Source organism: Elephantulus edwardii, unplaced genomic scaffold (assembly GCF_000299155.1).
Source record: "Elephantulus edwardii isolate Elephantulus edwardi_28Jun2011 unplaced genomic scaffold, EleEdw1.0 scaffold00170, whole genome shotgun sequence".
NCBI classification, from domain to species: domain Eukaryota; kingdom Metazoa; phylum Chordata; class Mammalia; order Macroscelidea; family Macroscelididae; genus Elephantulus; species Elephantulus edwardii.
In genome coordinates this window covers 2,177,516-2,203,349 of record NW_006399920.1, presented here as the reverse complement: position 1 = coordinate 2,203,349, position 25,834 = coordinate 2,177,516, and the positions used below count along the sequence as shown (strand labels likewise).

Below are 25,834 nucleotides of genomic sequence, written 5' to 3'. Positions count from 1 at the left end.
ATTAAGGCAAGATAACTAGATTAAAGGGGTGGTCAACATGTAAACAAATGACTATGATACCTTGTGAATTGTTGTTAAGTGCCTTCAAGTTGAGTATGACTCATAGTGTCCATGTGAACAATACATCTGAACGCTGTCCTCTCTTGTGCCATCCTTATCATCCTTAAAACATTGAGTCTATTGCAGCAGATACTGTACCACTTTATCTCATTGAGGATTTTTCTTTCCTTCACTGTTCCTCCACCTTTCCAAGCTTGATGTCCTCTTCCAAAGAATAGCTTCTCCTAGCAACACACCCAAAATATGTGAGATGAAGCTTCATCATCTGCCTCCAATAGACATTTCAGTTGCACTTTCTCCAAAATGTATCTGTTTGCTGGCAGTTCATGGTGTATTCAGCACTCTTCTCCAACACCACAACTCAAATGCATCAGTTCTTCTCCTGTCATCCTTATTTACTTATTGCACAGCAGGTGATTGCAAAGAGGTGATACAAATAATTAAGTCCTTAGCTAGTAACTGAAAAATTATTGTTTTGTTGTTACGTGCCACCCAGGCAACTATGAATCATAATGACCCTAAGAAAAATCATTCTGAAATCCCCCATGACTTGTGCCATTTTCACCATCTCCAACACAATTTGACCCTTTGCTACGGGCACTGTATCAGTCCTTATTGTTGAGTGTCTTCCTCTTCCTCCATCTTTCCAAGCATGATGTCCCTCTCCAAGGACTCGCCCATTCTTACAATAGGCTCATAATAAGTGAGATGGAGCTTCACCATTTTTGCCTCCAAGGGCACCCTGGTTTCATTTTTCTCTAGAATAGATCCTATTTGTTCTTTTGGCATTCCACAGGATGGTCACTACTCTTTACCAGTACCACCACTCGAAAGTATAAATTCTTTTGTCTTCCTTAGTCATTGTTCAAATTTCATATGCAAAGCAAGCAATTTAGAAGAACAGGGCTTGGCTCAAAATTTATCTAGACATACCTCAGAAGGAAGACCTGCAGGTATATTTCCAAAAAGGTCACCAAAACAAACAAGCCTCTGCTCTTGGGTCAGTTCCAACTAATATTGGCCCCCTCGTAGAGTTTCTGCACTGTAAATCTTTAGAAGCTGTGCATTTATCTGAACTATGTAATTTGAAGTGCCTTTATATTGCATGCTATGAGTCCACAATTTTTTGACTTCTTAAATATAATCTCACGGTTTGGGATAGAACCAATAATTCTAATATACTGTATAAACTTATTTAGAATATGTAAGGCTAGATAAAATGTTGTTGCTAAAAATCGATGTCAAAAGACATGAATTGAATGGATTGAAAATTATTTTCCCATTTTCTCACTTTACAGGTCCGTTTCTTAGATTATTTTCTCAACGTACAGGTTAAACAGGTATGGTGAAGGACATAACCCTTGTGCAGATCTTTTTTGCTTTTAAACTTTACAGTATTTTAAACCTTATAGAACCCTTGTTCTCTCCCAATGACTGTTTTTCAACCACGTACAGGTTCCACAGGAGTACAAGTGTCCTGGAATTGCCATATTTACATTGTTGTCCCTACCATCAAATGCCTTTGTACAGTCAATAAAATACAGTAGAACATTTTTTAGTATCCTTTGCTTTAGTCAACAATGCTGATGCCAACAATGATGTTCTTTGTTTCAAGCTTGAATTTCTGGCAGTTCCCTGTCAGTGTGCTCATCCTGCCACTTTTAAATTTTCTTCAGTTAGATTTTATTTACATGTGATATTCATAAAATTGCTCTGTAATTATAAAAATATGTTTTGATATTTAAGTCACACTATATTCAAAATCTAGCTCTAAACAAAGGAATCCAGCTATGAAATATCTAAAACTAGAAAATTGTAATGTTTTGGGTTTTTTATGCTAGTTTATTTACAAAATGCAAATACATAGTTTTTACACCTGATCCTTTCCATTTCCCTCACCCTCCCATACATCGAACTGTACAACCCCATGATTATGGTTTTAAACAATAATTCTATAAAACATAAATATGTGCATAAAAAGCAGGAAGAAAGAAATACTGATAAATTGTGTCAGAATGAAAATCTTTTCTTTTACAAGGCATTTAAGATAATAAAGATAATACAGTCAGGGATGGAAAGTGATTGTGAAACATAAAAGTTCTTGTGTTCAAGATATATGAAAAATTGTTTCAATTTGTTAAGAAGGAAAACAAACAAGTAAAAGAATGGGCAGCAAATTAAAATAAACATTTCAAAAATGGCATACAAATTATAAATATATATATATATATGTATATGTATATGTATATGTATATGTATATGTATATGTATATGTATATGTATATGTATATAGGAGTGCTGGTGACCTAGTCTACAGGGTGTTGTGCTGTTAATCAAAACTGTGCAACTTCAGAAGTTCACTAGCAGCTCAGTGGGTGAACAGTAAGCTATCTCTTTTCATTTCCATTTAATGTCATGAAAACTCAAAGGAGGTTATCTATAAGTTGAATCAACTTGACAACATGGGTTTGACTTTTTGAGAGTGATTAGTACTTAAAATGCTGATAAATGTCAAATCTAGTTAGAATAGTTAGCAATTGCAAGGCTCAGATTTTGCTTTTGAAAATGCAAAGTAATTTAGTCAATTTGAATATAATTTTGTAGTCTTAAGAATTTAAGATGACAATGACTCCTTATGCTTCAATAAAAAAATTCCAATATACACAGATATGTCCATGTCTGCTTGATATTTACAATAACTCCAAACTTAAAATCACCCAGATATCTATTTGTCTAAGTATAGTAATCATGCCATAAGTACATAATAGATATGACAGGGTAATAAGAATAAATAATGAATCTAAGAGGAACGAGAGAGCAGAGGGATGAGCGCAGGCAGTGTGTACGGGGGAATCATAGCATCGCACAATTTGACGGGTGGAGGGAGGATGGGTAAACGCAACGGGGAAGATTTGGTGTGAAAACAATGTATATAAACTTTTTTAAGTAAACCAGTATAAAACAGACATTTTATTCATAAAAAAGAAAAAATAATGTGCTACAAATAGATATTTCTCAAAACCATTAGACAGAAATAATCTAGTTAAACACTCTAGATGAAAGGAAGAAGTTTATGTCATTTTTATAAATTTTAGAAAGGAAAAAATCATAGTGATAGGAAGACTAGAGTTGCTAGAAGGTGAATATAAGGGTTACACTGAAGAAAGAGATGATATAATTTGGATTTATTAGAAAACTTTTTATACAACTATTTATGTAAGTGAAAGCTTGCTCAGGTGTATACTTTAAATGGGTTAATTTTATTGCATGTTAATTATACTTTACAAAACTTGGCAATAAAGTTTTAAACAATATTTCTCCTCTAGATACGATTTAAACATATGATAACTAGCTTAGGCAGATTATCCTTGTCAATAAACACTGACATCAAATACTTTAATTTGTTGTCCAGATCTTTACTCTAGCCATTGAATCAACCAATTTACAAAGAAGATGTCATCAGATCATATGAAACCTGTGCAAAGTACATTCATTATAGGTAAATGAATCCCTCAATCAAGCAAGGAAGCCCTTTTCATTATGCCCTGATATACAAAAACAAAACAAGTGTAATCAATCAGTGTCTTTATTAAAAATGATAGTTTTTTTTCTTTTAACTGTTTCACTTTAAGAAAACTGGAATAACAGATATCAATTTCAAACAAGATGCTATACAATTTCATTCAAGAATGCTAATGAGTGGGATACTATTTAAGAATGCATTTGCTTTTTAAGTTTGGTCGTCTAATTGTTTAAGTATTGACAGATGAAACACACTAGTGTTAGCCAATTATATAAGCAAAGCTCTAAAAATAACTACCCCTAAAACCTCAAAAAGCTGAGAAGCAAAAGGTTATTGTAAAGTATAAATGAATAGGGGGAAAGCACAAGAATTCCAAGACTTGTATAAAAGTCCTCATGCAGTAAGTGCTGGTGGATACTTACCATATGTTTTTGTGTTGGTTAATGACAAGATAAATAAAATGCGTGCATTTCAGTCTGGAAAGCAAAAAGCTGTTAATCTTCTACAAATTGAACTTCATAGAGTTGTTTCTAAATGTGTCAGTCTACCCAAAACTAGAAAATACACTATTGAAATCTGACTACTAAGATAGAAGTATTGCTGGCTAGTACAAATCAATATGTTTATTAAAGAAGGGAAAGAGTTACATTTTCAACACTGTGCTGTGGTTGTTACACATACTGATTACACACACACACACACACACACACACACACACACACTTGCATGTATGTATATAATCAGTCAACTAATGCAAAGCAACAAACATGTCAAAAAGGATCCTTTTCAAAAGTTAAAAAGATTATTAAACTAAAAACAATAAAGGACTTTCGTATACTATTTCTTTTAAAATTAATTTATATCTACACATTCTTAATAATTAAAAGAAAGTCCTTCAATCTAGAAATAGCCAAAGTTGGCAATCAAATCACTTAGCTTCTAAAAACATATATCCTGAATACTCTGTTCTACTTTACTATTGTTGTTATGTGCTATTGAGTTAATTAATGCACATAGAGACTTTATGAACAAGATCACGGAACCTAGCTAGTCCTATCCGAAGCCAACTTTACCATCTCTGATACACTTGACCCCTTGCTACAACACTGTCAATCCACATCATCAAAGGTCTTCTCTCTCACTGACCCTCTGCCTTACCAAGAATGATGTCCATCTTCAAGGCCTGGCTGCTCCTGACAACATAACAAAGTGTGTGAGATGGTGTTTCACCATCCTTGTCTCCAAGGAGCACCCTTGGCACCAGCAGTCAGGAAATCAAAAGATGGATTGCAATGAGAAAATTTGTGTCAAGAATCTCTCCAGAACGCTGAAATGTAATGATATCTGTCTAAAGACTAAGATGTACTTGATCCAAGCCATGATCTTTTTAATTGCTTGCTATGCCTCTAAGAGCTGAACAGTGACTAAAAATCGCAGGAGAATTGACACCTTCAAGTTGTGATGATGGAGAAAATATTAAATATCCCACAAACTACCAAGAGAAAAAACAGGTCTTTTCTGGAGGAAATGAAACCACATTACTTTCTGGCATTTGCTATAGACCTACTTTTAAAATGCTTTGCTAGTATGAGTAAAACAAAGACAGAATCCCTGTTCAATAAACATTTTAATGATAAAATACAATGAACTATACTACTAGTCTCACAAAAAATAAAAAGAAAAAAACAACCAAAAGCAGGCTAAGGATATTAGAGGGACCTTGTAGGCATCTAGGGGAAAGGTATTTAAAAGCAATACCTATTTTCCCAGTGTTTTGAAATCTAGAACTTTATCTTTTTCAGAACTGATATAAGGCGCCGAGACATTAGAAGGAACTTTGTCCATTAGTGCCCAAACTAATATTTTGTCGATATGTAATGAGGCAATTAAAAGAATTATTGTATTTCAGTAACTAATGAGATTGTGGTAAGATGAGAGAAGATATCTATAAAGTCAATTGCCATAAAATAATTTCATTGTCTATTTTAGATTGCATTACAATATCTAAACAAGCAACAGGAGGTGCAGTCAAAATTCTTTATGATCTCAGCCAGGTGATCTTTTATCTTCTGAATTGAAACTGCAAACATTACTTTCTCCTCAGGAAACAAAGAGTAATACAAGAGAACAAAGTTTTGCCAAACAAATCACTTATTTGTTCTACAAATTTCTTTCTAGCTATTATTCCTCCTGACTGGAATATTTGTTTTCCATGGACATATAATATTACCCCTTCGGGTATTAATTCATAAACTAGGTCAAATACGAAAATTCTCCCCCATCTTATGTGAGCTTAACCAGACTTTTAACTATCTATAGCCTTTCTTTTGAACTTTTGCCACAATAGTATTCATTTGTCGTTAGTTTGTTTCATCTAGGAATGTTAAAATTATCTATCCTTTTTTACAGCACTAAGTTTTGGGGAAGTACCTAATACGTAGTTAAAGTTCAAAGATGTATATGCTCACGCAAATGAGAATCTGATCTGTGCAGCATGTTGAAGTTAAACTATTCACCTTATGTCAGTGCTCTCATGTATTTTTGTATTTCACATGTGAGAGTACACTGAAGTGATGATTACATAATGATTCCCAGAATGTGCGTAAAATATATAATGAAACTAGTATGATTATTAGTAGATACACTTTAAATTGGTTTGCTCTCTAACTTCCAAGATCCAGTTCTAATTCTGAGGAAGGCATGATGTGTTTGCTGCAGAAGTTCAAGTCTTCAATGTGGATTGAAACTCAATATTAAGAAGACAAGGATTCTCATCACTGGACCAGTTGGCAGAATCATGATAAATGGAGAAGAGATTGAGGTTGTTAATAATTTCAGCCTGCTCATCTCCACAATCAACACTCTTGGAACCAACAGTCAGGAAATCAAAAGACAAAATACATTGGGAAAGTCTTTCGTCAGGGACCTCTCCAAATTACTAAATAGTAATGTTAGTCTAGAGACTAAAGTGTAACGGATCCAGGAAATGATCTTAACAAGTACTTGCTATGAATCGGGGAACTTGACAATGACTAAGGATGACAGAAGAAGGATTGATGCTATTGGGTTGTGGTGCTGGAGAAAACTCTTGAACATACCATAGACCAGCAAGAGAACAAACATGTCTGTATCGTGAGGGTGAAACCAAGTTTCTCTGTGGAGGCACAGATTTTGAAGCTCCATCTTACATACTTTGGGCATGTGGCCAGGAGAAACTAGTCCATAGAGAAGGACATCATGCTCGTCAGAGTGGAAGGACAGCACAGAAGAGGAAGAAACCAAGTGAGATGGGTTGACACAGCAACTGGGGTAATGAGGTTGATGTGTTGGAATCAGTATAGGATAGGGCAGGGTTTAGATATATTGTCCATAGAGTCGCTATGAGTTGCAGATGACTCGATGGCACATAGCAACAACAAAAACAACATTTAGCCAATTTGTGCTTCTTGTTGTTGTTGTTATATGCCTTTGAGTTGTCTGTGACTCAAAGTGACCCTATGTACAGCAGCCCTAAACCCTGCTCTATACCTTGACAATCTTATTGTCTCTGACACGCCTATCCCTATTACTCCAGTGACTGAATCAATCCATCTCATTGAGGATCTTCCTCTCCTGCGCTGGCCCTCCACTCTCCCAAGCAGGGTATCTCTCTCTGAGGAATGATCCTGCCTTGCAACATATCCAAAGTATTTCAGACAAAAAGCTTCAGAATCCTTCCCTCCAAGGAGCAGCGTGTCTTCACCCTCTCCAGGACAAACTTGTTTATCCTCCTAGCAGTCCACAGTATATTCAATACTCTTCTCCAGCACCACAGCTCAAAGGCATCAACTCTCCTTCAATCATCCCGAGTCACTGTCTAGCTCTCTGATGCATAGCAAGTAATTGCAAAGACTATGGCCTATATCAGGCACACCTTAGTTTCCAGACTGACATTGTTGCTCTTCAGTACTTTGGAAAGGTCTCCAACAGCAGACTTTCCCAATGCAATTCATCTTTTAATTTCCTGACTGATGGTACCAAGAGTGTTGATTGTAGAGCCAAGGAAACTGAAGCTGTTAACAATCTCAATCTCTTCACCATCTATCATGATGTTGCCAATCGTCCCAGTGATGAAAATCTTTGTGTTCTTGATGTTGATCTTCACTTCATATTGAAGGCTGTAGTTCTTGACCTTCTGCAGCAGTTTCAGCATGCAGGGTTGTGTCATCTGCATAACTCAGATTGTTGCTTACTTTCTATTTGTTCTTACTTTCTATTAATAACAATCTTTTAACAAAGTACAGAAATGACACTAAAAAAAAAAAACCCAAACAAACAAACAAAAACCCAAATAGAAAACCAAAAACCTTCTCAGTCCTTAAGTCAATCAATGCGTCAATGATTCCTTGATAATTTTCTAAGGCTGTAATTTTTCTAGGAAGTAACCTGCTCATCTTTCTTCCAGAAACAGCTAGTGTGCTGGAATCATGAACACTTTAATTAAGACCTACACCACGAGGATTCCTATAGAAGAAGTCATTGTTGTTATGGCGTAGAGTGAGAATCAATTCATAACTGACTTCCAGCAGGTTGTCAAAGGATATAAATCCCATAAGAGGAGACTGTCCATCTTTCTCTCATGGAGGGATCACCTTGTGAATATGAACTGCCTGCCTTTGTGTTGGTAGAATAACTCTTTACCCAGCAGGCCACAAGAGCTGCCTTATTGTTGTTGTTGTTATGTGCCATACCAACTCTATATGCAACAGTCTGAATACAAATCTATTCTGAGCCAATCTTACTGTCTTTGACACATCTACCTCATTATTCGTGTTGTTGTTAAGTACCATCAAGTCATAGACAAGTCATGAAAGACAAGAATGAAATACTTGAAGACTTGTATAACTTTCATCATCTCTTGAAGTTTGTAGAGTTTCTGGGGGTAAGCTACTTTGGAAGTGGAGGCCACTCCTGCTTCCAGGCCTGTTTTAATCAGACAGCTCTACCAAATACTGTCCACAATGGCTAACCATTATCACATTTGACACATCAGTGTCACAGTGTTCAGCATCACAGCAACCATAAGATACTTCTGTATAGAAAATGGACATACCACTGCTATACCACTTAAAAGAATGTTTGACCCAAACCACTTAAACCAGGCCTGAGGGCCACAGATTAAAATCACCCACCTTTGGCTTGGTAACATAATTTCCTATCCACTAGGCCTATGGAGCTCTCTTTATGTTGTTATTGTTGTTAAGTGTCGTCATGTCATATAGCGGCCCTATGAATGAAAGACCTGGACACACCTGGAAACCTTCACTGTTTCTCCAAGGCCAAAATCAATCAGCTCATACCCAGTGGTGAGTAAACATTATACATCCAAGCCTCACCAGAACCAGAAAATAAACCTCTGTAAATCTAGCTTCTCCAGACAACTTCCCAAACTGGAGGCAAAATCCTATCAGCTCCCACTCATTGTGAGTAAACATTCCACACACACAAACCTCACCAGAAAACAATCCTCTGTAGAATCTGGCTGCTCCAGACAACTTCCCAAACTGGATTCTAGCCCCAAACTGGTGAGCAAATTCCTTTTAAATAGGAGACTAAATTAAATCAACTCACACCCAATGGCAAGTAAACATTCTACACCCAAGCCCCACAAGAAAAAGAAAAAAAAATCTCTGTAGAATTTGGAAGCTCCAGATAACTTCCCAAGCTGGATCGCTACCCTCCTTACCCAAGTTATTATGTCAGTCTATCTTGTCTAGTGTCTTCCTCTGCTGCACTGCCTACCTACCCTTTTAAGTATGATATCTTTCTTCAAAGACTGATACTTCTTGTCTACATGCCCAAAGTATGTGAGACAGAGTATCAAAATCCTTGCCTCCAAGAAGAAACTTGATTTCACCCTCTCTGGAACGGACCTGTTTATTCTCTTGGTGGCTAACGGTATGTTCAGCACTCTTTTTCAACACCACAACTCAAAGACATCAATTCTTCTGTCATTCTTGATCATTGTGCAACTCTCTGATACATAGCAAGTAGATATGAGCACCATGGCCTGGATCAGACAGATAGTAGTCTTTAGGCTGATATTCTTGTTCTTCAACACTCTGGACAGGTCTCTGACAACTTATTGTCCTAAAGCAATTTGTCTTTTGACGAATTACTGCTGGTATTAAGAAAGTCTTTCAGTGAGTCATTTTCTTGATAACTTTTTAGTTTCTGTGAGACCATCCAGCAAATTACAATCCCAAAGACACAGATGGAAGTGAAGAGGCTGAGGGAAGGAGGAGAACTAATGTTGAAGATGATCGAGTGTTACAGCAGTTTGCACTTTTGGAACATTTTTAACCTCTGCCTTATTTAATAGTTATGAAGCAATATTTAAAAAGATAATAAGAATAAACAACACACTGTGAAATATTTAACCTTTGTCTTTGAACTAAATCTGTAAAAATTATCCAACTGCTGTATGTTTTCTTTGAAATTTTCAATCCTCACTGCTACCCATTCCTCTCAAGAGGTCGTCGTAAACTTAATATCTTTTGAAATCGTCACTTTATTTTTATTTTTTAAATTTTTTTATTTTTTATTGTTTTTGCGTGAGTGTACTGTCAAATCAGATCTGACTGGTACAGGAGGAGATTGTCACTCCTTCCCCGACAGAGCATCTGGTGGATTCGAACCGGAAATCGTCACTTTTGACTAAAATATTATATATCCTGGCTGTCATGTTCATAGTACACTTACAAAAAGACACTAATAGAATACTCTATATTAATTGTAAATATTACTTGTAAAACCATTATTCAAGGATAAAAATTAAAGTACAGACAACAGTTGCATAACTATGTTTTTAACTACCTTTTCTGATTTGCTGGAGTAAATTGGGTTATAATGGTTCAGAACAAAAGTGGCAAGACATGCCACTTCGTAATGTATTTAGAAAGTCAAGAATTAACACAGGTGACCAAAAAAATGGGGTTAATGGAAGGCATAGAATGTGAATAGGGCTGATAGAACCCCTATTTCAGAGACAGCTAATGTTATAATAAGAGTGCTCATTGGCAGTTTTAAAGTCTACTTAATGAGGTTAGATTCTAGAAAGATAGTTTATAGGGAAGAGTGATTTTAGGAAAAGGAAATGTTTGCAAAGCTTTTATAATAGTGCTGCAATAAGACAATGAGGGCCAGAAGTTGAATATAAAAACCTGGGCAAGAACACAGAATGGACAAAATTTATTTTTCAAGTAGTGACAGACCAGCATTGCAGCTTGTATGTACGTACATGTGTGTATGGGAGGATTGTGAAATGTACAAAGAGAAAAAAGACACACAAAAATAACTTCTTTGAGTAAATGATAACATAATTCACTGACTGTACTTGAAGTCAAAAAAGCAAAGAAATCTTAAGAGAGTATGAAAGTTTTGAATGTGGGTGTGTGATTCTTTTGGGAATATAAAACACTTTGTTCGCTGGATATTTTGGTAAGATTTGAGAAAATAAACAATAATAAAAGAAACAGTAATAGATAGTAACAGCATCCTGAAGCTCTGTATTTGATAGCTATCTGGATAGATTTCATTATTAATGCCACTGAAGTGATGTGAGTGAACAGGGAAGGAAGAATGGTGCTAAAAGGTATTAGTATTTGAATACACAAAGAAAGAGGAGAAAGTTTTGGTAAAAAGTCAAGAAACAGAGATAAGCAAGAAAATATTTTTTACAGAGTGTCAATGTTAATGTTGACATTTACCAATGGTTCCCATTCCAAAGAAAGGTGACTCAATAGAGTGTGGAAATTATGAAACAATAATATAATTGATACCACATGCAAGAAAGATTCTGCTGAAAAATATCCCAAAACATTTGGAAGAATATGTCAAGAGAGAAGTGCCAGATGTGCAGGCTGGATTTAGAAGAGGTCGCGGTACTAAGGATATTATGGCTAATGTGGATCACAACAAGCTGTGGCTGACTCTGAGAAGAATGGGAATCCCAGAATATTTGATCGTGCTAATGCAACCACTTGGCCAACTGACTGGAAGAGATCTATATTTGTTCCCATTCCAAAGAAAGGTGACCCAACTGAGTGTGGAAACTACAGAACAGTGTCATTGATTTCACATGCAAGTAAGATTCTACTGAAGATTATTCAAAAACGATTAGAACAGCACATCAGCAGAGAACTGCCGAAAGTCCAGGCTGAGTTTAGAAGGGGTCGTGGTACTAGGGATATTGTTGCTGGTGGTAGATGGATCTTGGCTGAAAGCAGAGAATACCAGAAGAATGTCTATCTGTGTTTCATTGATTATGCAAAGGCATTTGACTGTGTGGATCATAACAAACTGTGGCTGACTCTGAGAAGAATGGGAATCCCAGAACATTTAATTGTGTTAATGCGAAACCTATACTTGGACCAAGAGGCAGTAGTCAGAACCGAGCAGGGTAACACTGCATGGTTCAAAATTGGGAAGGGTGTGCGCCAGGGATGCATCCTGTCTCCATATCTTTTCAACATGTATGCAGAGCAGATTATCCGAGAGGCTGGGCTCTATGAGGAGAATTGTGGCATCAGGATTGGTGGAAGATCTATTAACAATCTGCGTTATGCAGATGACACAACCCTGCTTGCTGAAACTGAGGAGGACCTCATGCACTTGCTGTGAAGGGTCAAGGACTGCAGCCTTGAATATGGACTGAGGCTCAATGTCAAGAAGACAAAGATTCTCACCACTGGACCAATTGGCGGTGTCAGGATGGATGACGAAGAGATTGAGATTGTTTACAGCTTCAGTTTGCTCGGCTCCACAGTCAACACTCTTGGCACCAGCAGTCAGGAAATCAAAAAGCGTATCGCGATGGGAAAGTCTGCTGTTAGGGACCTCTCTAAAGTACTCAGGAGCAACAGTATCACTCTGGAGACTAAGGTGCGCCTGATACTGGCCATGGTATTTACAATCGCTTGTTATGCATCAGAGAGTTGGACAATGACTAGGGAGGAAAGAAGGAGAGTGGATGCTTTTGAGCTGTGGTGATGGAGAAGAGTGCTGAATGTACCATGGACTGCCAAGAAAACAAACAGATTCATCTTGAAGAGGATTAAACCAAGCTACTCCTTGGAGGCAAGGATTCTGGGGCTTCGTCTGACATACTTTGGACACGTTGCCAGGAGGGATGGGTCCTTGGAGAGGGACATCATGCTTGGGAGGGTGGAGGGACGGCTCAGGAGGGGAAGACCCTCTATGAGATGGATTGACTCGGTGACTAGGGTGATCGGGATGGGTGTGTCAGAGGCAGTGCGGTTGGCGCAGGATAGAGCAGGGTTTAGGTCTGTTGTGCATAGGGTCGCTATAAGTCGCAAACGACTTGACAGCACATAACAACAACAATGCAAAACCTATACTTCGACCAAGACGCAGTCGTCTGAACAGAGCAGGGAGACACTGGATGATTCAAAACCAAGAAAGGGATGTATTTTGTCTCCACACCTTTTCAATCTGTATACAGAACAGGTCATCCGAGACGCTGGGCTGTATGAGGAGGAACGTGGCATCAGGATTGGTGGAAGAATCGTCAATAACCTGCGATTTGCAGATGACACAACCCTGCTTGCTGAAACTGAGGAGGACCTGAAGTGCTTGCTGCAGAAGGTCAAAGACTACAGTCTTCATATGGATTAAAGCTCAGTATGAAGAAAACAAAGATTCTCACCACTGAGCCGACTGGCAGCATCAGTATGGATGGTGAAGAGATTGAGATAGGTAACAGTTTTAGTTTGCTTGGCTCCATAGTCAACACTCTTGGTAACAGCAGCTAGGAGATCAGGAGACGAATTGCACTGGGAAAGTCAGCTGTGAGGGACCTCTCAAGAGTACTGAAGTGCAATGACGTCAGGCTGGAGACTAAGGTGCACCTGATCTAGGCTATAGTCTTTGTGATTACGTGCTATGCATTGGAGAGTTGGACAGTTAATAGGGTGATAGAAAGAGAATTGATGCCTTTGAGTTGTGGTGCTGGAGAAGAGTGTTGAATATACCATGGACTAGCTAGGAGAACAAACAGGTTTGTCCTGGAGAGGGTGAAGCCAGAATGTTCCCTGGAGTCAAGGATTCTGAAGATTCATCTGACAGTCTTTGGGCATGTTGCAAGGAGGGACTGGTCCTTGCAGAGGGACAGCACAGGAGAGGAAGACCTTCGATGAGATGGATCGATTCTGTGAGTGGAGTGGTGGGAATGAATGTGTTTGAGACAGTGAGGTTGGCACAGGATAGAACGGCGTTTAGGGCTCTTGTACAAAGGGTCTCTATGAGTCGCAAATGACTTGATGGCACATAACAACAACAACAACAACAGCAAATGATATAGAAAGCAGTATTATCAGTTGGTAAAAATTATTAATATCATTAGTCTGGACTTTGGTGAGTACTGAAAAAATTAAGCATTTATTTTAGCAGAGAAAAAAAAAAGGTTAACTGTTTTTATCTGGCATATTCCTGATTTGTTCCCTTGAAAGACCATTTAAAAATATTTCCATTAGGGAGCTCTGGTGACTTCATGGTAAGAATCTATGCTGTAATCTCAAAGGCACGAGGTTTGAATACACCACTTCTTCTCAAGAGAAGGATCAACAGTCTCTTCCTATGCAATTAATTGCTTCTGAAAAACCTCCTCATGAGTTTGTTCTGACTCGACACAGCACAGCACAGCACAACACAACACAGCACAACACAACAATAAACTGTATATAACATCCAGTTTTAGTATGCATGCAATTGTGATGAGGGAAAAAAGACTATAGACACAATTTTATTATTTTGAGATATGTAGAATTAAAACCACATACAATGACAAGAAACAATAACACTGTAAATAAATATTTGTCAGTGCAAAGCTTATTACAACTTTAGAAAATAATAATAATATTCCTACTCTTGAGTATAGTTATGATCTTCAAATCAAAATTAATTGGATTATATCTTCAACAAAATTAACACAAAAATATATCATTTATACACTTCAGAGCTATTCCAATGTTAATAATAATGTAGCATCTTCTAGCTCTATAAAATATTCTGTAAAATCGTTCCTCATATTCCATATATCAATAGCTTTTAAGTCCAAGAAAAATATCTGTTGTAAACCCTAACCTCTATGCTTGTAGTTATCATCTTATTTGTTAATAATAAGTTATATTTATATGTTAATAAGGCAAGATCATTTTAGATAATATTTGAGCTATTTGCTTTTGTGATATACAAAATTAAACAAATAAGCTAGCAAAGAGTCGAAGAGGATACCTGAAAAGTCATATAGAGATCACTCAGGAGCAGAAGCAGCTCAAAAGACACAGCAACTTCCCACAGATCTGCAGGCACAGCAACCATTCGGCTATAACTGTCACACTGAATTTGCCATACCAGCCTCCTAATGAGCTCTCCGGTGGCCTAGCGACAATAGTCTGCACTGCAATCTTGATGGCAGGAGGTTCAAGGTCACCAGGATTCTTGGGGGTGGGAGGAATGGATAATCTCCTTCCGTGCCTTTGAAAATCCACCAGAGGGTCACATGTGGGTGGGTTCTGACTCTGGTACATAACAACAAAAACACGCCTCCTAATAACAATAACATCTAACAACAACAAAACTTGAACATATCAGAGATTGTGAGGATGGATGGCACGAAGTACAGCAAGGTTCAAATCTGTTGTTCATAGGATCACTATGAATTGTTATTGACTCCATAGCACTTAATAGCAGCATACTATGAAAGGGGAACTAGTCTGTAGGAAGTCTCCCTGATAATCCAATGACCTGACCCCTAGGATTGAAAAAGAAGACAGGCAGTCTCCTGTGCAGTTACAATCTCAGGAACTCAATGGAGGATCTACTATAACTTCCTCTTGATAACAGTGAGAGAAAGTACATTTCTGTTTGTTCCTTTCACTCACTCATGTCTCATCACCAATGAGTCAGAGCTGACTTATAGCTGCAGTAGCACTAGAAAATTAAACATCAGTTTTATAGTTTTTCAACCATAAAACAATCTTCCAAAGTAAGCCTTCTGAACTATAGGCTTAGTAAAATACATCTTTGTTTTTATTGGGATGTCTTAATGGCACAGCACACATATTTGGGTCCAGTCACATCTCCAGATGGGCCATCTCCTCTTGTAAAGATTTACAACCTTGTAAGCCTAATCAAGGGTTTTTATGAAGTAGAATCAACTCAACAGAAGTAGATAATGTTGATATTAAAGTTGTAAAACTGAAGTTAGAACATCCTGATCTGCTTCATGAAGTTTATGATACAAAAAAAAAATATCTATCAAGTAGTTTTACTCAACATTTCTGTCAAGGGAGCTCTGGTTGCCTAGTGGTAAGAAACTGCACTGTAATCCCAAAGGCATGTGGTTTGACTCCCCCAGCTGCTTCATCGGAGAAGGATTGGCAATCTCCTCTCCTATGAATAACTGCCTCTGAAAACCCACTAGAGGGTCAGCTATGCGTCGATTCTGACTCAATGATACTTATGAACAACAATAAAAACTCTATCCCAGGACTTTTACTCTATGAAGGTGCTGTGGTGCATTCAAAAGAGCTTTTTGTCTGTTCCTTTGTCAATCATCACATGGCTGGGTGAGAGGTTGCTGATGATGTGAATAAAGTGAATACCAACATGCAAATGAGATGTGGAGAGGAGATTGCTTGGTTTTTCTACCCCACAAATCTTTAATTAAGCAGGTTCAGCAGCAGAAAACAGGAATCTCAATCTAAGCTACCAACAATAATGAAGGGCTGGGTCTATTATTGCCCATTTGAACTAGAAGGTTCAAACATGGGCATAGGTGGGAGTGAACCACAGCAACAACAGCATCAGAGAGCAAAGTGAGACAGAGCTGAATGAGGATTGCCACTCCACCGTGCCAGAGACGGAGCGTGGGCCTTCACCTAAATAGAACTAAGAAGTGTTTTCAAATTTAGCAGTGGCTCCGTGGGAGAAAGAGAGATGATCTCCTCCCATGCAATTTATAACTTCTGAAATCCTGCTGGAGGGTCAGCTATGAATCAATCCCTACTTGCTGGAAATGGGTTTGAATTTTTGAAGAGAATTTTGCCATTCTTAGTAAAGAATTTTGTCATTATTTGAAACTCCTAGAGTTTCATGTCTAAGGTGAGATGATCTGTGAAAATACCTAAGAGATTTCCATGACTGGAAAGTTATATCTTGTTTCCAACAAAGATTGCAGCCTGTGAACTTTTCTAATAAACCCCATAATCGCAAACACTGCCTATGAGTTCTGTGTGGTTGTTTTAATGACTAGGGAACCCAGCAGCAGAGCTGAGAGACGGCGAGAAGTGACAGCTGGTGTTAAAACTGGTAGAGTAGCTTTGGGAAGTGGGAAATTATGTCTGACCTCATGGAAATTGGTTTTGTGTTGCTGATATTTTGGATGAGGATGCCTGCACATTGGAGAGTTACAGGTGGTCAGACTTTGGCAATCCCACGCAGCCACGCTGCTTTTATAGGTGTAATGAGTTGGGCACGTACTCGATGATAGCTAGCAATAACATTTACATTTTTATATTTCTATTATAAGACTCAAATTTAGCTCTAAATGGGTAAAACTAAGGAACGGCATTTAAGAACATATTATGAAAATGAGATATAACAATATCCATTATGCTGCAAAAACTCTCTTTGTTTATATTTTCCTGAATCTCTTCTAGCAACAAGATTCCATTATTGGTTAGTTTTACTCTTTTTCTACTACTTGGCTGCCTTATATGAGAGGATTTTACAGGAAAATACTGATGTAATTTTTTTCTTTTCCGTTTTCACAGCTCTGGAACTACTTACAGAAACATATAGAATAAGTAATGTATGATTTTCTATGCATTTGTTTACCAATAGTTATTTGTAAACAGGCAGATCTTACTTGCTAGTCTGCTGAAATTCCTGTTAAAGGGACATGTAATATCACTTTGCTGATGTTCCCTGTGAAATCTGCAAATTTGAAAATATTTAGGATGGAATACTCTATACCATTACCCCTATATTTTGTATGGGCATAACCACTTGGTATTTAACATATTTATTATTAGAGAAATACTACTTGTGTCACACAGTAGAGAAAATATATTAAATTTTTTTAAATGTCCTTTTAATAGGTTTTTAACCTAATTTTACTTCTTGTTGTTATTTTGTGTCATTGAGTTTCTTGTGTCTCATAGCTACTCTCTGTACAACAGCTGTGAACCCTCCTCTATCTTGAGTCAATCTCATTGTCTCATTGACACACCTCCTCTCCATTACAGCAGTCACTGAGTCAATCCATCTCATCCAGGGTCATCCTCTCTTGAGCTGTACCTCCACCCTTCCAAGCATAATATCCCTCTCCAAGGACTGGTCCCTCTTGCAATATGCCCAAAGTAAGTAAAAATCCTTGTTTCCGGAGAGCAGCCTGGTTTCACCCTCTCCAGTATGAACCTGTTTGTTCTTTCAGCAGTTCATGATATATTCAATGCTTTTCTCCTGAACCACACTCAAAGGCATCAGTTCTATCATCCTTAGTCGTTGCCCAGCTTTCCAATGCATAGCAACTAATTACTAAGACCATGTCCTGGATCAGGCACACCTGGGTCTCTAAACTGACATTATTGTTCTTCAGAAGTCTGGAGAGGTCCATGACAGCACATTTTTCCAATGCAATTCATCTTTTGATCTCCTGGCTGCTGGTACCAAGAGCGTTTATTGTGGAGCCAAACAAACTGAAGCTGTTAGCAATCTCGATTTCTTCATAGTCTATCAATTGACCAATTGACCCAGTGGTAAAAGTCTTTGTTTTCTTGATGTTGAGCTTCAATCTACATTGAAGGTTGAAGTCCTTGACCACCTGAAGCAAATGCCTCAGGTCTTCTTCAGAGCAATTTACTTAGACATTATTTTTAAAGTAATATTTTGGGTTTTTTTGCCTTTCTTTGTCTCTTTTCTCCTTTCTTCTCTCCCTATTTATGTGCATTTTTTAATTTGTAATTTTATTTTATACTGGTTTATGTACAGAGTTCATAAAGCTTATGTGCATTTTTACTTCATTTTTCTTTCTTTGCAACACATAGGCAACTATTTTTGGTAAATCTATGATAAAATAAGAATCTTCATACCCTTTCTGGAAAGCAAATTGTCAGTGTATAGGTAACTAAAAGCTCATAGATTTTAATGCAGTGATTTCACTTTTGGAAGTATCTTATCTTCACTTTTATGGAGATAAAGCAACCAAAGAAGTGGATTAACTTTATGCAAATTTATCATTATGCTTAAGATAGAATTAGATTCCAGGAAATAGATGTTACATACTTTTTATAGCCATATCAATTTATAAGTACTCCTTGATATAGAGCAAGAACTGACTCATAGCTGGCCCTTTAGCTTGTTTCAAAGGCTTTGAATCACACATGACGAAACTGCCCATCTTAGTCTATTGAACAAGCTGGTGGATTTGAACAACCAGAGAAAGTGGTCTTTGAGAAATCAGTGCAAAATACCTTCTATATTGCTATTAGGTGCTGTTGAGTTAATAATGGCTCGTAGTGACTCTGTGAACAACAAATCTGAGCCTTGCACTATCCTGCAGCATCCTCATGATATCTCTATTGTGCAAGCCCATTGTGATAGTCACTATAATAACTTATCTTGTTAAAATTCTTCCTCTCTTTCACTGACTTTCTACCTTTTCCAGCACAATGTTTCTTTGCAAGGATTGATTCCTTCTGGAAATTTGTCCAATGTAAGTGAGACCAAATTTTATCATCCTTGCCTCTAAAGGGTACTCCAGCTGTATTTCTTTCAAGACAGATTTGTTTGTTCTTTGGGCAATCCATGGTATATTCAATAAATATTGAATATTACCTCTTCACCAGTACTTCAACTCAGTCTTTCTTATTCGCTCTCCAACTTTTTGAGTGAATGTTTACAAAGCAAATTGGTCTTTCAGTCAACCATTTATATGCATTTTGTTTTATAAGTTTGTCTACTATACCTACACTTTTCCTGCTTCTTCCCTCTAATTCTCATTTTCATGAATCCTTCTAGCTTACTTTTTTCTGCTTTCTAAGCTTTATCCTAGAGCTAGAGCTCTTTTAAAAAAATCCTACATTGTAAGTTACTCTAAGGTGTGACTATGTCCTTGGTATTGGTGTTTATAAGGCACTTCTAATATTTGGCTGAAAGTTGAGCCACAGGAATGACTTTTATTTCTTGCTTGAAGAATATCTAAACCTATTTTCTCTGGGGTTTATAATAGGATGCTGAAACTTTCCTATTGTTTGGTGGTATGGAAAACACCATATTGTTGCTGCTGTTGTTAGATGCTGTCTAGTTGAGTACAACTCAAAGCGACTCTATGAACAAATGAACTGAATCCTGTCCTATCCTGTGCCATCCTCACACTCCTTGACACACTAGAGCCATTGCAGCAGTCACTGTGCCAATTCACCTAGCTGAGGGTCTTCCACACCTTTGCCAATCCTCCACCCGTCCCAGGATCATGTCTTTTTCCAAGGAATAGCCCATCTTAGCAATATGCCTAAAGTATGTGAGGCAAAGCCTCACCATTCTTGCCTCCAAACAGCACTCTGGTTGCACTCTCTCCAAGACATATCTGTTTGTTCTCTTGGCCATCCATGGAATGTTCAATACTCTTCTCCAACACCACAGCTCAAAGGTGTCAATTCTTTTTCTGTCATCCTTATTCACTGTCAAGCTCTCAGATGCATACCAAGTAATCTGAAAGAATATAGCTTGAGTCATATGCACCTCAGTCCTCAAATTGACATCATTACTCCTCAATAATTTAGAGAGGTCCCTAAATGAAGACTTTCCCAGTGAAATATGTCTCCTTATTTCCTGCCTACTGGTACAATGGGTGTTAATTATGGATCCAAACAAGTTGAAGCTGTTGACAGTTTTAATCTCCTTTCCATCCATCATCATGCTGCCTATCAATCCAGTGGTAAGAAGCTTTGTTTTCCTGACATTGCTATGCAATCCATACCAAAGACTGAATTCCTTGATCTTCTCCAACAAGTGCTTCAAGCCCTCCTCACTTTCAGCAAGCAAGATTGTGTCATCTGCATAACGGATGTTATGCACTCCCTTCTCTATCTTAAACCATATACTGTTCCCATGCTCTTTTGTATAAAAGCTTCTGGGTCCAGATATAGGTTCTGCATGAGCAAAAGTAAGTGCTCTGGGATTATCATTCTTTTCTTTTTCTTTAAAAACAGTATTTTATTTTATTATTTTTGCGTGTGTGTACCATCATATCGGATTTGACTGGTACAGGAGAAGATTGTCCCTCCTTCTCTGGCAAAGCATCAAACGGCACACCTCTGGGATTGCAGTGATTCTCAACGTCAGCCACAGCTTGTTATGATCTACACAAAATGTGAAAATTATCAAATATCATAAATATCAAATTCAAGCAAAATATGGCTAGAGATAACTTAAAAACAGCTAGAACAGTACATAGATAGGGAACTTCCAGAAGTTCAAGCAGGATTTAGAAGAGGCCGTGGCACCACGTATGTCATTGCTGATGTCAAATGGATCCTGGTGCAAAGTAAGGAATACCAGAAGAATGTCAATTTGTGCTTTTCTGACTATGCAAAGGAAAAAAACCCTAGTAAATAAGAAAAATTATTCAACTAATTCTAACATTTTAAAGCATTTAAATTTAAGTCACTGGGAAACTTTAAGTGTGAGACGTTCTTTCACTTATAACATAAAGATACATATTCAAGTCTTTTAAGACAAATGCAATCATATATGTCCAAGTTCTCTAATTACACTTTTTATATTTTAATACCACAGTTCCAAAAATTTGTGATACTCATAAGAATATGGTAACTTGAAAATAATGCACATGTGTTTGTGTATGGAGTCCTCTTGGACTAGTAGGTAGCGAGTTACTCTCCTAACCCGTATAGAATATCTCTGAAAGTATGGGTCCACCAGCCACTCCAGAGAGAAAGAGGAATCATTTCCTTTTTGTGTAATTTCCAGCCTCTGAAGTCCCACTGGAGGGTTAGCCATGAATTGTTTCCAACTCCACAGTAGTGGGATTTGAACTTTATTTGTATATTGGGGTTATATATGAACATACATGTCCATTTGTTGAAATCATTAAGGGATATAAGATAAAAATAAAATTTTTAATCTATTTTTATAAATATGAATCAAAGTTGGAATCCCAATAGCTTGTAGTAATTTGTTCATTCTAATATGTTTAATAAACTATAATCCACATTTGACAATGCAAATTATGGTCCTAATCAGAAAATTGAAGAAGATTGGTGTTACATTCATAGCAAAGACTATTTCAGATCCATTTTGAAGTACAATGCAGTGAGTGACAGCGTGCTATCCTTATCCATACAAGGAAGACCTGTTAATACAACTGCGATTGAAACATACATGCTGTTGTTGTTGATTGCCTTCCAGTCAAGCACGACTCATAGCGACCCTATAAAAAAAAAGGCCTGAAGCCCCTCTACAACCACCGCCATTTATGAACGTTCATAGAGTTTCTGGAGGCAGGTTAGGAAGTGGATGCCGCTCCAAATCCGTGACCACTCTCATATCCATCAGATCCTCCTCTAAAGATACTTCCTGGTCCTGGTCCAAAATTTCCTCCTTTAACACGGGAATCTCCAAAATCAGAGTTGCCTCCTCTTCCACTTCTGAACTTTGGACGTCCTGCATTTTTTTGTCTAGATAACGCCTTTGTTACTTCAACATTATGACCATTGATGGTGTGGTATTTCTGCAACAAAATTTTATTCACTGGATCATGGTCATCAAATGTAACAAAGCCAAAGCCTCTTTCCTTTCCAGACTGCCTATCAGTAATTACTTCAATGGTATCAATTTTTCTATAGTCTTCAAAGTAATCTCTAAGGTGATGTTCCTCAGTGTCTTCTTTATTTCCACCAACAAACAGCTTCACAATGACATGAGCCCCTGGTTTTCCAGATTCCTCTCTTGCCACAGCATGCTTTGTCTCAACCACTCGCCCATCAATAGAATGGGGTTGTGGAGTCATGGCAGCATCAACCTCCACCATAGAAGAAAAGATTACAAAACCAAACACTCTTGTCCTTTTGCTTGCAGAATCTCTCATTATCACACAGTCTGTAAGTTTCCCCCATTGATCTTAGTAATTCCTCAAACTTTCTTCTGTTGTTTCAAAGCTTAAGCCACCAATAAAGAGTTTATGAAACCACTTTCCTCTCTTTTTCCAAAGGAACAGTCTCTATAGTTTTCTCCATCGCCGACTCAGTCACTTCAGCCCGATTTCCTCGCAGGTGAGCCAAATGAGAAAGATATCTTCGAGCTGGACTCATCTAAAGTGGACTGGATTCATCCTGGTGCTGTGGTCAGAAGAGCTGTGCTCAAGACACACCACTGTGAGGAGCACCTCTGCTCAGGAACAGTGCTGCTGCTACAATAAATACCTTTTTTAAAGAATCACAGTGACTATATAGCTTCACATTGTGGACTTAATAGGAATCATACTGACTACATCTGTAGAAAGAATCACAAGCTTAACAGCAGCTGTCAAAACAAGGCCAGGTACTGACTATGGAATAGACCATCAATTACTCACACGTAAGTTCAAACTGAAGTTGAATTTTAAAACAACTCCGCACAAGCCAAACTACAAACTTGTGTCTCTCTCACCCAAAATTAAAAATCATCTCAAGAATAGGTTGGAGGAATTGAACAGTACCGTTCAAAAGGCTAGATGAATTGTGAGGTGACACGACAGAGCAGAGCAAAAGGTTGTTCCAAAGAGCAGAAAGGAAAAACTGAAATAGATGTCAGAAGAGTCTATGAAAATTGCGCTACAGTATTTGGCAGCTGAAACAAAGGGAAGACGTGCTGAAGTAAAAGAGATGAATAGGAGATTTCAAAGAGCAGCTCAAGAAGACAAAGCAAAGTATTATAACGGAATATGCAAAGAACTTGAATTGGAAAACAAAAGATGGAATAACTCACTTAGTCTTTCTCAAGTTGAGAGAGCTAAAAAACAAATTAAAGCATTGAGTTGCAATACTGAGAATAGCATGGGGAGAAATCTTGATTGATCCAGGAAACCTCAAAAACAGACTGACAAAGAGTCACTGTACAGGAGAATTGGTCAACACTGAAAAATCTCAGGAAGTAGCATGTGATAAAATGTCAAAGCTGATGAGAAGAAATTTACGCTGCACTGAAGGCATCAGCCAAAATATAAGGCCCTAGGAATTGATGGGATACCTACCAACTGACATGTTTCAATTCATGAAGCCCAGGACATGCTCAGCAACCTAGACCAGTAAATTTGGAATACACCTACCAGGCTGATTAACTAGAAGAGATTCTTATTTCTTATTATCAAAAAAGGTGATCCAATATAATGTGGAGATTATCAAGTATTACTGTTAATATCACATGCAATCAAATTATTGAAGATCATCCCAAAATGGCTAGAACACTACATTGACGTGAAACTGCCAGAAGTTCAAGCTGGATTTCTTAGAGGCCATGGCACTAGGGATATCACTGCTGATGACACACAGATCCTGGCTGAAAGTAGAAGAATGTCTATTTGTGCTTTTGTCAACTGGCAAAGACATGTAAATATATAGATCTTAACAAACTATTGGTAACATTGAGAAAATTGGGAATTATTGAAAACTTAACTGTGCTTATACAAAACCTATGCCTACGTCTGAAGAGAGCAAGGGAACACTGGATGGCTTAAAATCCAGAAAGGTGTGCATCACAGATATATTCTATTCCCATACCCATTCAATCTATGTGTTCACTAAATCTTTGTAGAATCTGGATTTTATGAAGAACAGTTTGGTATCAGGATTGTAGGAAGAATCATCAATAATGTGCATTATGCAAATAACACAGCCTTGTTTGCTGAAGGACTTGTGACACTTCTGCACAGAAATCAGCCTTCAATATTGTTTCAATATTCAACAAAACAAAAATATTAACCACTGGTCCTGTAGACAACATAAAAATAGATGGAGAAAATACAGAAATCATCAACAAGTTAATCTATCTTCGATCCACAGCACTCAGGAGATCAGGAGACATATAGCACTTCAGGAAGTATACTGTCAGGGACTTTTCCAAGTCATGAAGAGTAATGATGTCAGTCTAAGGACTAAGGTATATCTGGCTCAAGACAGTGCCTTTTTAATCATCTACACATCTGATATCTGGATAATTTATAAGGATGACGAGAGAAGAACCAATACCTTTGCGTTGTGGTATTGGAGAAGAGGGTTGATTATCCCATGGACTGCCAAAAGAACAAACTGTCATGTCTTGGAATAAATGTAACTAGAGTGCTCCTTGGAGGTAAGCATGGCAGTTTCATCTCACATTCTTGGAGTGGGACATCATGCTTGTAAAGGTGGTGGTCAGCGAAGGAAAGGAAGACCCTCAATGAAATGTGTTGACACAGTGTCAGCAGCAATGGACTCAAAAGTGGACGACAAGAACGGCATAAAACAGGACAAGATACAGATTGTTCATAAGGTTGTTATGAGGTGTACTTGACAGCACTCAAAACAATAATAAGAAAATTATATGTCTATATAAGCACTCAGTGCAAAAATTACTGTTTGTTAGAATGGATTAGTCTTATTCTTTTTGATTTGTATTATTACACAGACATCTACAGGGAAATATTCAATGTTTAAGCCAGCTTCTGAAGAGGATATGGAATTCGGACTAACTTTGTTGATGTCAAGAGGATCTTGAGTCACTTTAGTTGAAGTAGACCTGGTGTCATCTGACAACATGACACTGTTTAATGAAAAAAATAAAACATCTTCACTAAACATTAAATCTTACAACTTTTGTTAAATAATACTGTGTTTAAATCTGAGAAAAATATATCCAAGGTTTATTTGTATCGCTTTAAACTTTAATTTTGTGTGTGCAGAGTGTGTTTGTGGGGATTGAATATTAGTATACTTGTGCTTAACTTTTCTTTTTTATCTTGCAAGATGAAGCTGTTTACAGTTTCAATCTCCTTTCCATCCATCATGATGGTTCCTATTATCCTAGGGGTAAGAATCTTGGTTTTCTTGACATTGAGGTGCAATCTATACTGAAGACTGCATTCCTTGATATTCTACAACAAGTACTTCAACACAAAGCCAAATAACAGCACTCAACTATTGATGCTTCAAT

The 25,834-nt window shown here is 37.5% G+C and overlaps 1 pseudogene; it reads right to left on the bottom strand.

Moving 5' to 3' along the window:
* Positions 1 to 22,172: 22,172 nt before the first annotated feature.
* On the bottom strand, positions 22,173 to 22,902 carry LOC102850778 (annotated as a pseudogene).
* Between the last annotated feature and the right edge of the window lie 2,932 nt (positions 22,903 to 25,834).